Raw genomic sequence first — 14,045 nt, 5'->3', positions numbered from 1 at the left:
AACAGTTGCTGCTACCAGAGATCGAAGATAGGTAGCCATCCATTATCTTCCAACTTGAAGATGTGATGATGCACCCGCCCTCTCCCCCTGCTCCCCTATTCCAATGTGAATGTGTGGAATGTGCTGAATGACACATTTCCTGAGAGGTGGTTGGGTCTTGATGGACCCGTCACATGGCCTCCGAGCTCACCCACTGTCACGCCATTAGGCTCCAGTTTGTGTTGTTATGACAAGGCTAGCGTGCACACATCACCATTTATGACACTGCTACCCTTCGTGCACCAATCATTGAAGCTACCACAAGCGTCACTGCAATGCTGACCCGTACATGGGCAGAACTCGATTATCGCTTTGTGTTCTACGAGCTACGAGTGTACCACACGTTGGAATTCTGGCATAGCACAAAAGACAACTTTGAGACCTGCTAAACGTTTTACAACATACCGCGGTGCTCTGTTTCCAATACCATCCAAATTATGGTTCTTGAAACTATAGCAGGACTTCTTGGACATCTTGTGTGGTTTCGTCCAAAGAACAGGTATCAAAGCTACGTTGTAACCTCGCTAGCAAAGAAGCTACAGAAAGTGGTGGTCGCTTCATGCCACACCGACGAATGAGAAACGCTGGCGTGGCCACGCCTCCTGCAGCTTCACTACGTCACCGCAATCGATTGTCTAGTTACGGCTAAGCTGAGGAATGCTTGGCCCAGGTCGCAGTCAGCGATCAAGGCAACAATGTCTGTTACACTTCAAGTGAAGAGTATTGCAAATTTTTGTGTATCAAGCGAGACTTTAACATCCATAGGCAGTTGTAACAGTCAGAACATTCCTGTGGAAATGGATTGTACGAAGCTGAGTAAACCGGCATATCTATTTTATAATAAAGTTAGCTAATAATTCGTGTGTTTATATACTTCCATTCAGTCTCGTCCCGGAGCAAACTGAAGAATCCACAATTGTACCAGCAAATGTATTTTCGTCTCGCACAATACCTTGCACATTCAAACTGCATGTCTTCGAAGAGTACTTCAGTGACATAACATGTATCGAATTTGATCTAATAGTAACCGTATAAGAGCACGCAAACCACTGCCCCGCACTGAGGAGAAGAGATACCACAAATGAGACCACTGCTGTACCAAATGTAAGCAAATACGTAACTCGGATGTGATTCGTGTGTTTATTAATGTCACTGCCTTTTGTTTTTCATCACTCTTCTGACTGGTTTGATGCGGCCCTCCACGAATTCCTCTCCTGTGCTAACCTCTTCATCTCAGAGTATCACTTACAGCCTACGTCCTCACTTATTTGCCGGATGTATTCCAATCTCTGTCTTCCTCTGCAGCTCCCTCTAGTACCATGGAAACCATTCTCTAATGTCTTAAAAGATGTCCTACCATACTGTCCCTTCTCCTTGTCAGTGTTTTCCACATATTCCTTTCCCCTCCGATTCTGCGCAGAACCTCCTCATTCCTTACCTTATTAGTCCACCTAATTCTGAACATTCGTCTGTAGCACCACATCTCAACTGCTTCGATTCTCGTCTGTTCCGGTTTTCCCACAGTCCATGCTCTACTCCAGACGTGCATTCTCAGAAATTTCTTCCTCAAATTAAAGCCGATATTTGATATTAGTAAACATCTCTTGGCCAGAAATGCCCTTTTTACCATTGTTAGTCTGCTTTTGATGTCCTCCTTGCTCCGGCCGTCATTGGTTATTTTTACTGCATAGGTAGCAGAATTCCTTAACTTCATATACTTCGTGACCATCAGTCCTGATAGGTTTCTCGCTGTTCTCTTTTGACTGCTTCTCATTACCTTCGTCTTTCTTCGATTTACTCTCACTCTATATTCTGTACACATTAGACTGTTCATTCCGTTCAGAAGATCATGTAATTCTTCTTCACTTTCACTCAGGATAGCAATGTCATCAGCGAATTGTATCATTGATATCCTTTCACCCTGAATTTTAATTCCACTCCTGACCTTTCTTTTATTTCCATCGTTGCTTCCTGGATGTACAGATTCAACATTAGGGGCGAAAGGCTACATCCTTGCCTTACACACTTTTTAATACGAGCACTTCGTTCTTGGTCATTCAGCGCTATTATTCCCTCTTAGCTGTTGTACATATTGTATATGACCCGTCTCTCCCTATAACTTACCACTACTTTTCTCAGAATTTTGAACATCTTGCACCATTTTACACTGTCGAACGCTTTTTTCAGGTCGACAGATCCTACGAAAGTGTCTTGATTTTTCATTATTCTTGCTTCCATTATTAACCGCAACGTAAGAATTGCCTCTCTCGTGACTTTACCTTTCCTAAAGCCAAAATTCATCTAGCGCATCCTCAATTTTCTTTTCCATTCTTCTGTATGTTATTCTTGTAAGCATTTGAATACATGAGGTGTTAAACTGATTGTGCGGTAATTCTCGCACTTGTCAGCTCTTGCCGTCTTCGGAATTGTGTGTATGATGCTTTTCCGAAAGTCAGATGGTTATGTCGCCAGACTCAGACATTCTACACACGAACGTGAATAGTCGTTTTGTTGGCACTTCCCCCAATGATTTTAGAAATTCTGATGGAATGCTACCTATCTCTTCTGCCTAATTTGATCTTAAGTCCTCCAAAGCTCTTTTAAATTCTAATACTGGACCCCCTATCTCTTCTAAATCGACTCCTGTTTCTTCTTCTATCACATCAGACAAATCTTCGCCCTCGTCACCTATCCGCTCTCTCCTCTGCATTGAACAGTGGAATTCCCGTTGCACTCTTAATGTTATCACCCTTGCTTTTAATGTCACAGAAGGTTGTTTTGACTTTCCTGTATGCTAAGTCTGTCCTTCCGACAGTCATTTCTCTTTCGATGTCTTCACATTTTTCCTGCAGCCAATTCGTCTTAGCTTCCCTGCACTTCCTATTTATTTCATTCTTCAGCGACATGTACGTATTTCTCTATTCCTGAGTTTCCCGGAACGTTTTTATACTTCCTCCTTTCATCGATCAATTGAAGTATTTCTTCTGTTACCAATGATTTCTTCGCAGTTACCTTCTTTGTACCTGCTATCCTTCCCAGCTTCTGTGATAGCCCTTTTTAGAGATGTCCATTCCTCTTCAACTGTACGCCTACTGAGCTAGTCCTTATTTCTGTATCTACAGCCTTAGAGAACTTCATGTGTACAAATTTTACACTAGGAGCAGCTCTGGCGGCCTCTCGTCTTAGCACCCACCCCGGCCAGTTGTGTCGCTTGGGGCTTGAACCGGCCTTGCGTGCATCCCGCTTTTGAGGACAATCTTTCAGTAGCTAACGATGTGGATACACAGCTCAAACTTTTAAGTGCAGTCTTTTATAGTTTTGCATAGATATTACCGATGACGTTATCCCATGCTTGTAATGCGTCTTCTTTAAGATTTAGAAGGCGATCTTTCAGATAAGAACGTAGCTGTGATGACAGGTTCGTTTCTGTTCCATTTTTCAATTTTTTTTTCTTCTACTATTAAATAGTGCTTATGCCATAACTGAAATTTGATTTCTATGTTTTCCCGCCAAGTATCAACGTCAAACTTCCTAGCAGATTGAAACTGTGTGCTGGACCGAGACTCGAACTCGGGACCTTCGCGTTTCATATCACCGCACGATCCGGTGCAGAGTGAAATTTCACCCTGGAAACATCTCCTGGGCTGTGGCTAAGCAATGTTTCTTCAATATCCTTTCTTCCAGGACTGCTATTTCTGCAAGGTATGCGTGAGAGCTTCTGCAAAGTTTGGAAGGTAGGAGACGAGGCACTGGCGGAATTAAAGCTGTGAGGAGGGTTGGTGAGTTGTGGTTGGGTAGCTCAGTCGGTAGAGTACTTCGCCCTAAAAGGCGAAGGTCCGAGTTCGAGTCTAGGCCCGACACACACTTTTAATCTGCCAGGAAGTTTCATGTCAGCACACTCTCTGCTGCAGAGTGAAATTTCATTCTGGAAGTATCAACGTGTTGCTCACCTACTTGACACCATGGAAACATGCATTGAATGGTCAATGAAAGGCTACAACAATAGATATTGGCCCTCAGTTGCTTCCCGCCCCCATGGCTACGTTTTGATAAGTTGCAAATGTGTAGCACTTGTGTCGTCATGAACTTGTTGAAAAAGTGTTCAAATAACGAAAAAATTATTGATGTAAGTAACAAGTAGCCTGTTTTTTTGCCAGCATCGAAGGTCGATATCATGTCGTTGACTTCGCTATCAAAGTGTTCATAAAATTCGATATCGATACTAAAATATGTATGTTTAGACTTTCAATATCAATATATTTTGTTAATATCATTGATCATGGAATATCCCTATCTGGACGAATCCTAGGACAATCCGTCCTATTTGTCTCATGGAATATCCCTATCTGGACGTATCCTAGGACATTCCGTCCTATTTGTCATTTCTTTTCTTCGAGACTCGTCGGTGTTTCATTGTTGACCTCTTGTTTCTATTTTCCCCACAGATAAAAGTCCAGGAACTAAAAATCTAAGCGTGCAGGCTATTTCAGTTTCCCTAATGACCAATCCAAAAGTCTCCTAATTTTCTGTTAAGAAGGGGTGTAATTATCTGTGCGAGAATGTCGGGACATCCGTCACGGTAGTATCACATGGACTGCCTTACGTCCACTGGTGTGTCTTCCAAAAAGCGCGGCATCATATTTTTTTAGGAACCGTACATACCTGTGGCTGTCGAGGCCTTCCTTTCGTGCTTTATTTAGCTTTTGAAGTAATTTTGAATTATAAGTATTCAACGAAGGGAAATACTTCAAAATTTTATGGAACAGACTTTCTTCTATCTGACAGAATTGTTTAGTCATTTAAATACGAGGTTTTGCTTCTTGTATTTCCTGCTAAGTTATTTCGTCTTGTTTTAGTTCTCAGTTTCATAGAAAGAGTACGGGCCAATGCTCGATGTTGATCAGCGGTATGCATGATGACGGTAGATCCCGTAAGTTAATTCTGATACATAGGTGGAAGTATTTTGCAAACAAGATTATAGGGCTTCGTTTAAAAACGCAGGTTAATTTTAATTAACTGAATAATTAACGTCAGAGCTCTAATGGCTCCCGATCGTTGCATCATCGAACATACCGCCTTCCACTCGCTTAAAACGGCCAAAATATACTTTCATAATCCTAACATGAAACGAATTCAAGACTGATTATGTACTAAAGTAAAATTGGTGTGATATTACACAGTGATTATTATTCGTAAAACCAACAGACTACAGCGGACTTACGTATATTCTGGTCGGTATCCAGAAAGAGAAAGGGAAGGAGGACAATTGTAAAATAATGTATCACAGATGCATTTTACGGAAAAGGAAGTTTTCCACAACATCGATGTATTACTTGCTTTGCCTCGATAAAAATCACCTTACTTTGTGCATGTTTGATCTCTTACTGAACAGAGAGTAGTATACAACTAACATTTTACGTACGAGACTTGTTCTGAAATTGTATTATTGTTTCACCTGAGATTACGCACAAAGCTATACTGTGCTACTGGGTGGCTATAATTAAACTTTCCCTATTTAACAAGCTATAACACGGAAACTAATTACCATGCGGCTACCAAACTTGGTAGCATTAATGTCCAGAGTATGGAGTGCCCGATGTCCATACGTCACAGAGCCACCGTCCAGTTCCAACTATGGCCACCAGGTGCTGTCATCAGTCACCGTGATTCATAGTCTCACATATCTGACCAGTCGCAGTACGCTTGTTGACGTGTCAACATGAGCATGGACAAAAGGAGCAGGGCATTGTTGGCGAAGCTCTATTATCAAAAAACGGTAATGCTGCAGCTGAACTTCGAGATATCGCCGGCTGAAAGGATTACAGAAGAGTCCTCTTTCTCCATCTGCTGTGCGGAGCATGATGAGGAAGTTCAAAACAACTGGAGAACTGGGTGTCGCTCCGGGAAGAGGCCGACGACCGGTTGCACCACAGATGGGGTTGACGAAATCGCTGTTACTATGGCAGACTACGCTCCGCGCAATTCCCGAACATCAGGCAGAGAGCGTGCTGTGTCACGACAGTTGGACATCCCGTGGTCCAATATACTCAAAACACTTCGAATCATTCTCAGATGGTATCCGTACAAGATCCATAGCGTACAGCAGCTTGCAGCACAGAACGTATAACAACACAACTCTGTGGGATGATCATACATTTTCTACGTGTTTCACGTAGTTTGTTTTAGTAGTTGTGCTGAATATTATTCTTGTAAATATGTTGGAAGTTACGAATGCTGTTTGTTATTTAAGAAAGAGAATACGCATGGAATGTTAACATTGTAAGTAGACACGCTGGCCTAATCAGGGAAAAGCTATTGTCAAAGAGTGTAATAAATTGTAAATGCATTATCGCTGGGCGTGCGAGCGCGCCAATAAAGTAGCAGTTCGCAGCCGCGAGGAGGCGATTGGTGTCGTTGGTTGTGTGTATTCACCGATGTGGCTATGCAAAAGTGCGGAGCAGTGAAAACAGAAATTGTTGTTTTGGCGGATGCTTAATATGAGCCAGCTATGTGTCGGAAGTTCCATGCGGCTTTTCGCGGATGATGCTGTAGTATACAGAGAAGTTGCAGCATTAGAAAATTGTAGCGAAATGCAGGAAGATCTGCAGCGGATAGGCACTTGGTGCAGGGAGTGGCAACTGACCCTTAACATAGACAAATGTAATGTATTGCGAATACATAGAAAGAAGGATCCTTTATTGTATGATTATATGATAGCGGAACAAACACTGGTAGCAGTTACTTCTGTACAATATCTGGGAGTATGCGTGCGGAACGATTTGAAGTGGAATGATCATATAAAATTAATTGTTGGTAAGGCGGGTACCAGGTTGAGATTCATTGGGAGAGTGCTTAGAAAATGTAGTCCATCAACAAAGGAGGTGGCTTACAAAACACTCGTTCGACCTATACTTGAGTATTGCTCATCAGTGTGGGATCCGTACCAGATCGGTCTGACGGAGGAGATAGAGAAGATCCAAAGAAGAGCGGCGCGTTTCGTCACAGGGTTATTTGGTAACCGTGATAGTGTTACGGAGATGTTTAATAAACTCAAGTGGCAGACTCTGCAAGAGAGGCGCTCTGCATCGCGGTGTAGCTTGCTCGCCAGGTTTCGAGAGGGTGCGTTTCTGGATGAGGTATCGAATATATTGCTTCCCCCTACTTATACCTCCCGAGGAGATCACGAATGTAAAATTAGAGAGATTAGAGCGCGCACGGAGGCTTTCAGACAGTCGTTCTTCCCGCGAACCATACGCGACTGGAACAGGAAAGGGAGGTAATGACAGTGGCACGTAAAGTGCCCTCCGCCACACACCGTTGGGTGGCTTGCGGAGTATAAATGTAGATGTAGATGTTGATGGCATTTATTGGGTACAGAACAAATGCAGCAGGAGTAACTCACATAACATCAAGAGTACTGTGGGCCCTCGTTATTGGCTATGGTGTGGCAAGAAGATCAACCTGTGCCCTCTTTTACCGCTAAATGAAGCCGCTAGACAAACCAACGGCATCATGATGTCAAGTAAGATCTAGACTTTTTATAACTGGAAGTGTATTAGGCTGACCAGCGTAGTTCGAATTTTATTGCTTGAATAAAGTTGTTTTCGTGCATATTGGCTTGGTTCAAATGGCTCTGAGCACTATGGGACTTAACATCTGAGGTCATCAGTTCCCTAGAACTTAGAACTACTTAAACCTAACTAACCTGAGGACATCACACACATCCATGCCCGAGGCAGGATTCGAACCTGCGACCGTAGCAGTCGCGCGGTTCCGGACTGAAGCGCCTAGAACCGCTCGGCCACAGCGTCCGACCGCGCATATTGTGCCATAAATAATTTTCCTAAGTCGTTATCCAAGTAGCATCCATCCTATCCCTTTGTCCGAACCGAGATAATGAGAAAATGAACTGAAAATAAAATGAACATTAATTTATTAGATTAGCAAAACATAATTTTTCCAACTTTTTGACAATTACGTAATAATGAAACCTTTGGCTGTAGTATGAATAGTGTCGGAAATAGAATGATGTAAAAGCCAGTATTAATTCATTTGCTAAAATAGAGTAACTGTCATAATAAAAAATTGGTAACTTTACGTGACTTGGAAACTGAATTTCACTGTCAAAGCACAGTTTCTAATTTATAGCTTGTGGCATAGTTTATAACTTTTGTTACAAAGAAATATCAGAGTAACTGTTAGGTAAATGACAGTCCTTACCAATGAGTAAATTCAAACAATCTTTCTCCTTGCTACAATCACGACTGTCAGTATTAAAGTGAGTAACGTAACAAAAAGTTTCTGTCCACAGCCAGTAAACAATTTTGTTTTAATTGATCTTTGAAAATTAATGTAATATGTTGTATGTGTTCGCTATTTGATTATTATCTGACTAATGTGACATGTGTGGTGTGAAGTACTTGAAAGTATGCGTTAGGTACTGTTCTTACGTCATGACGCCAATAACTATTCTTACGTAATATTACTTACGAGTATAAAGTTCAGTTTCAGTTTAATTATTCTTGTTCCGAAGAGGAACTGGCGACCTTAGGTTATTATCATTAAGAAAATACTTTGAAAACCTTTTCTCTAAATTTTCCACTAACTACAATTAATTAAAAAATTAGTTTACGTAATATTATCTAAAGTTGGCCGAATCTTGTTTCTAATCGTCATTGCTGAAGTACTGGGCAGTCGCGATTCGATTATAACTTCATCTACTTCTCTCGGTTTTACATTATTCTTCGGAGTAGATGCCTTCTCCCCACAGATTAGTGAATTTAGGTACGCGGTGATAGAGAAAAGCGTAATTAGCCGGAGAGGTAGAAGGGTTATAGACGCACCACGATGTGTTGACTTCGTTCTCCACTTTCTCAAGAGGATTGAAGTTCACGAGGGCTGGCCCTGGACTATCCTATGGATAGACGAAGCTCATTTTCCTCTGACGGGTGAGATGAACATACAGAATTGCTGAGTGTGGGGATCTTCACCTCCAGTCACTGTGCATAAAGTTCCTCTGTATGGTGAACGAGTCACTGTATGGTGTGGCTTCACGGCTGCATTCATCATTGGCCCATTCTTTTTTGAACAGCTTGGCGCTCAAGTACCAAAAACGTGCAGTGTGACTGCACCGCACATCACTCGTGAAGCTCAGCTGCTTCTCCGAAACACATTTGGAAACGATCGAATTATCAGCCGATCGTTCCCAAATGCTTGGCCGGCACGATCACCTGATCTCACTCCCTGTGATATTTGATTGTGGGGCTACCTGAAGGACAGGGTTCACCAGACGAACATTCACCCATGTGCTGGTCTGAAGTGAAAAGAGGTAGCCGGCATACCTACGGACACGCTTCGTTCTGCTGTGCAGAATGCAATGCTGCGCTTTCGGATTCTTCTGGGCAGTTATGGTCGCCATATTGAGCCCCTTTTGTAGCAGTAATGGTGCCGGTATGTGATGGCATTATGTACCGTAGCAGCACATTAAAAGTGTTTCAACTGAATTGATTCTGCATTATTTCCCTTCCCCATGGTGTTGACATTAATGCTACCAAGTTTGATCCTTGAACAGTAAGTTTCCGTGTTATATAGGGAAAGTTTTATTATAACCACTCGGCATTTGGTGTACCCTCAATAAAACACTGAAACATAAGTGATTGTTGGAAAGCCCGCACCACACATTGGCAGCTCCAGGTCTCTGGTTTTGTCCACTTATCTCAGTCAGCGTGGATTTTCAACTGACCGGTAGTGGATATTGCGAAAATTGATTAACCCATTGTTTGTAAATAATGCTTCATCCGTAGACAAAACCTTGCACATTACTTTGTAGTTTTCATTGACTCCATTCGGAGAACTGTAGCTAATCTGAAAAGCCTTTGTCAAGAAATTGTTGATGGAGCGAAATGTGAAATGGATGAAATGACCATAGAAAGAAAGCTTTCACGGCAGGTGTTGTCATCACTTAACACTTCCGGGCTGAGATGCCGTGGTCCATACATAACGTTTCGCCTTGGACTGTGGAAGGCATGCTCCGAGGACAATCGGCGAACTGCAACGAGAGCACTAGTGAGCGCCGTATATATATGCCATCCAGAGGGCGCCGCTGTCAATCACGTGACGTCGGCTGTGCTATGATCTCTGATATTGCCAACTTTCTCATTTGAAATTAATCGATTGTCACGCTGTTGCTGCAATGTTGACATCCATATCTTATCCAGCTTAATGCCTTCATCTTTTCTATTACAATTATTGCACTGTTTGGCAATCTCAATGGGCTCACTCTACATTCGCGCATAATAATGCGACGTCTTTGCTATGACGGTCGTCTCACTAAACTTTATTTCATGATCACCTTCCTGAAACACATGTTCCGCTACAGCCGATTTATCAATGTGTCCGAGGCGGCAGTTCCTTTTATGTTCATCCAGACGGGTGTTGACGCTTCTTTTTGCTGTATCTATATAGACCTTTCCACAACTGCACGGAATTTTATAGACACCTGGTGTAGCTAGAGGATGTCGTTTATCTTTTGCGGAGCTTAAACATTCTTTTATTTTTGTGGTGGGGCTGAAAACAGTTTCCACATCGTACTTGCTTTAAAATTTTTTCCAATGCGATCAGTGACCTTACTGATGAATGGTAAGAACACTTTCCCCTTGGGTTGGTGTCGATCTTCGACCGTCCTGGCTGTCAGTCTACGGCGTAGTGCACGATCTATCTCTCTGTTGGAATACCCATTCTTCTTGAAAGTCGCTCTAAGGTGTTCAATCTCATCATCTAAGTGAGCTGGTTCACATATTTTGTGCGCCCTGTCTATTAATGTTTTAATCACCCCTCTTTTATGTCTTGGGTGGTGGTTAGAATCTTTCTGCAGATAACGATCAGTGTGTGTGTCTTTTCTGAAAAACTTATGACCCAATGATCCGTCCTCTCGTTTGATTACAGTCACAACTAAGAAGTTCAGGTGACCATCGATTTCCTTAGTGAATTGAATTCTTGGATTAATACTATTCAGATGTAACAGGAAGGCATCCAGTCCTTCTTCCCCATGGGTCCATATTACAAATGTATTGTCTATATAACGATACCATCTGGCTGGTCTTTTTCTATCTGTTTGCAGCGCTCGTTGTTCAAAGTTCTCCGTGAACAAGTTAACAACAGCTGGACTAAGAGCACTTCCCATAGCCACCCCGTCAATCTGCTCATAAAAAACATTATGCTTACTAACTGAGCCCCCATCTTACTCTGTTACTCGCTCCTGTGAACGGGAACGCGTTATGCAGATCTTGGTGCCTCTCGCGTCCATCTAGAAAAGGTAATGATTTTACTATTTTATATTTCCAGTTTTTGCTGAGTTTAACGAAGGCGATGTTGGCCTGATATATTTGACGATGCCCTTTGGCTACACTGACTAAAGGATTCTTCTAAGAAATAGCAAATTAAGGGATTTGCTCTTTCAATAGGTGATCTGTTTATACATGCTTATAGGTTATCCAAGTCTGCACAACGCGATCGCGGTTCTTAAATAGATGTATTTGTTCTCTGTTTTCTATGTAGATAACCTGAAGATGCCTAAATAAGGCGAAAAGCGTCGTTGAAAAATAAAAAAATAAAGTTGCAACCAAGACTGTTTTTAACCAATAAAATAAGTTGTTGTAAGGCACTCTCTGAATAATGCCAAAATATCAGTAGAAAAAATGTCTGCTATACATATGATCGCTTCATTCACGTCAGGGAAGAGTCTTATGCATGGACCACGGCATCTCAGCCCGGAAGTGTTAAGTGATGGGTGAAATGAGTTAGAACGTATTATACGCAGAACATTTCTCTAACTGATTCCGTTTGCACGGTCAAGCTGCCTCGTAGTGACACGTGGATTGCGCGTTACCTCTTCTAGCATATTAGCTGCATAGTTTTCATCAGTTGCTGTTCGTTTTCGTTGACGTATTTTATCTTTAGAAATCCAGTTTTCTAATGATTTTTTTAATAACGTTTGCAAAGACAGATCGTGAGGGCTCCGTACGATCAGGGTACTTTTCGGCATACAGTATCATGGGACGTGTGTTAAAAGAACAGATAAAACTTCCGTGGTAACAGAGTCAGCTGAAGAGAGTAAAAACTGTTATGAAAGACAGAGAACTACGAGGGCCGTTCAATAAGTAATGCAGTGCATTTTTATTTCGCGGCCAGTTTCAGTTGAATAAATGCGGAATTTGTTGTGGGACTTGGTGTGATACCCTGCCTCAGCCCCTATAGCTTCCTGAAGTTCCGGCAGGTGGCGGCGCAATACGTAGCCTTCAAACCTCCGTCTGTAACGGAGGTGCGTTCCAAGCAGTGAGCTGTCATCCAATTTCTATGGCAGAAAACCAGAGCATCGCAGATATTCGTAGGCGCTAGCAGAATGTTTGCGGAGACCTGGCAGTGAACAAAATCACGGTGATTCGTTGGGCGAGGTGTCTGTCATCATAACAACAAGGTCGCGCAAACCTGTCCGATCTCCAGCATGACGGCCGGCCACACACAGGTCTTGCAGTGTTGAAACGTGCGGACAATCTCATTCGACGGCTCACAATCAGACACCTCGCTGCACCACTTGACGTCTCTGCTGGTAGTGCTGACACAAGTTTGCGCACCCAAGAGGAGCTCACAGAACGTCTTTGGACTGGTCTTCCATCCTACAGCCCAGATCTCGCACCTTCCGACTTCCATCTCTTTGGCTCAATGAAGGATGCACTCCGCGGGAAGCATTACGTGGATAATATGGAGGTTACTCATACAACAAGACATTGGCTCCGACGTCAAGCACTACAGTTGTACCATGTGGGCATATAGGCTGTATGGCGGCGTAAGACCGACGTGTCGAACGGAGGTAATGTTGAAAAATTTGGTTTCGTAGGAAAAAGAGTAGAAAATTATGTGGTGTATTGGGATTCTGAAAAGTACCCATCTGTTTATAGAAAAAAAATATGTTGCATTACTTATTGGACGCCCCTTGTATATCTAGCAAATAATTTAGGGTGCTGCGTGCAGGTATTACCGTGAAATGAAGAGGTTGGTAGCATCAAACAAGTCAGAAGACTGATGACCCCAATAAAAATACCTGGTGAGGAGCTACAAAAGGATTTTTGCAAAAATGGTTCAAATGAATCTAAGCACTATGGGACTTAACATCTGAGGTCGTTAGTCCCCTAGACTTAGAATGGCTCTGAGCACTATGAGACTTAACATCTATGGTCATCAGTCCCCTAGAACTTAGAACTACTTAAACCTAACTAACCTAAGGACATTACACAACACCAAGTCATCACGAGGCAGAGAAAATCCCTGACCCCGCCGGGAATCGAATCCGGGAACCCGGGCGCGGGAAGCGAGAACGCTACCGCACGACCACGAGCTGCGGACTAGACTTAGAACTACTTGAACCCAACTAACCTCAGGACATCACACACATCCATGCCCGAGGGAGGATTCGAACCTGCGACAGTAGCAGCAGCGCGGTTCCGGACTGAAGCGGCTAGAACCGCTCGCCGGCCGAAGTGGCCGCGCGGTTCTGGCGCTGCAGTCTGGAACCGCGAGACCGCTACGGTCACAGGTTCGAATCCTGCCTCGGGCATGGATGTGTGTTATGTCCTTAGGTTAGTTAGGTTTAACTAGTTCTAAGTTCTAGGGGACTAATGACCTCAGCAGTTGAGTCCCATAGTGCTCATAGCCATTAGAACCGCTCGGTCACATCGGCCGGCGGCTTTTTGGAGTCAAGGTCTTTTTTACAGGCAGCTCGCAGCCCCAGAAGGCTGTAGCCAAATATAAGGAGACCTTGCCGGCCACGGTGGCCGAGCGGTTCTGGGCGCGGAGTCCGGAACCGCGCGACTGCTACGGTCGCAGGTTCGAATCCTACCTCGGGCATGGATGTGTGTGATGTCCTTAGGTTAGTTAGGTTTAAGTAGCTCTAAGTTCTAGGGGACTTATGACCTCATCTGTTAAGTCCCGTAGTGCTCAGAGCCATTTGA

This window comes from Schistocerca piceifrons, chromosome 3 (assembly GCF_021461385.2).
Source record: "Schistocerca piceifrons isolate TAMUIC-IGC-003096 chromosome 3, iqSchPice1.1, whole genome shotgun sequence".
Classification (NCBI taxonomy): domain Eukaryota; kingdom Metazoa; phylum Arthropoda; class Insecta; order Orthoptera; family Acrididae; genus Schistocerca; species Schistocerca piceifrons.
This window is presented reverse-complemented; position numbering follows the sequence as displayed.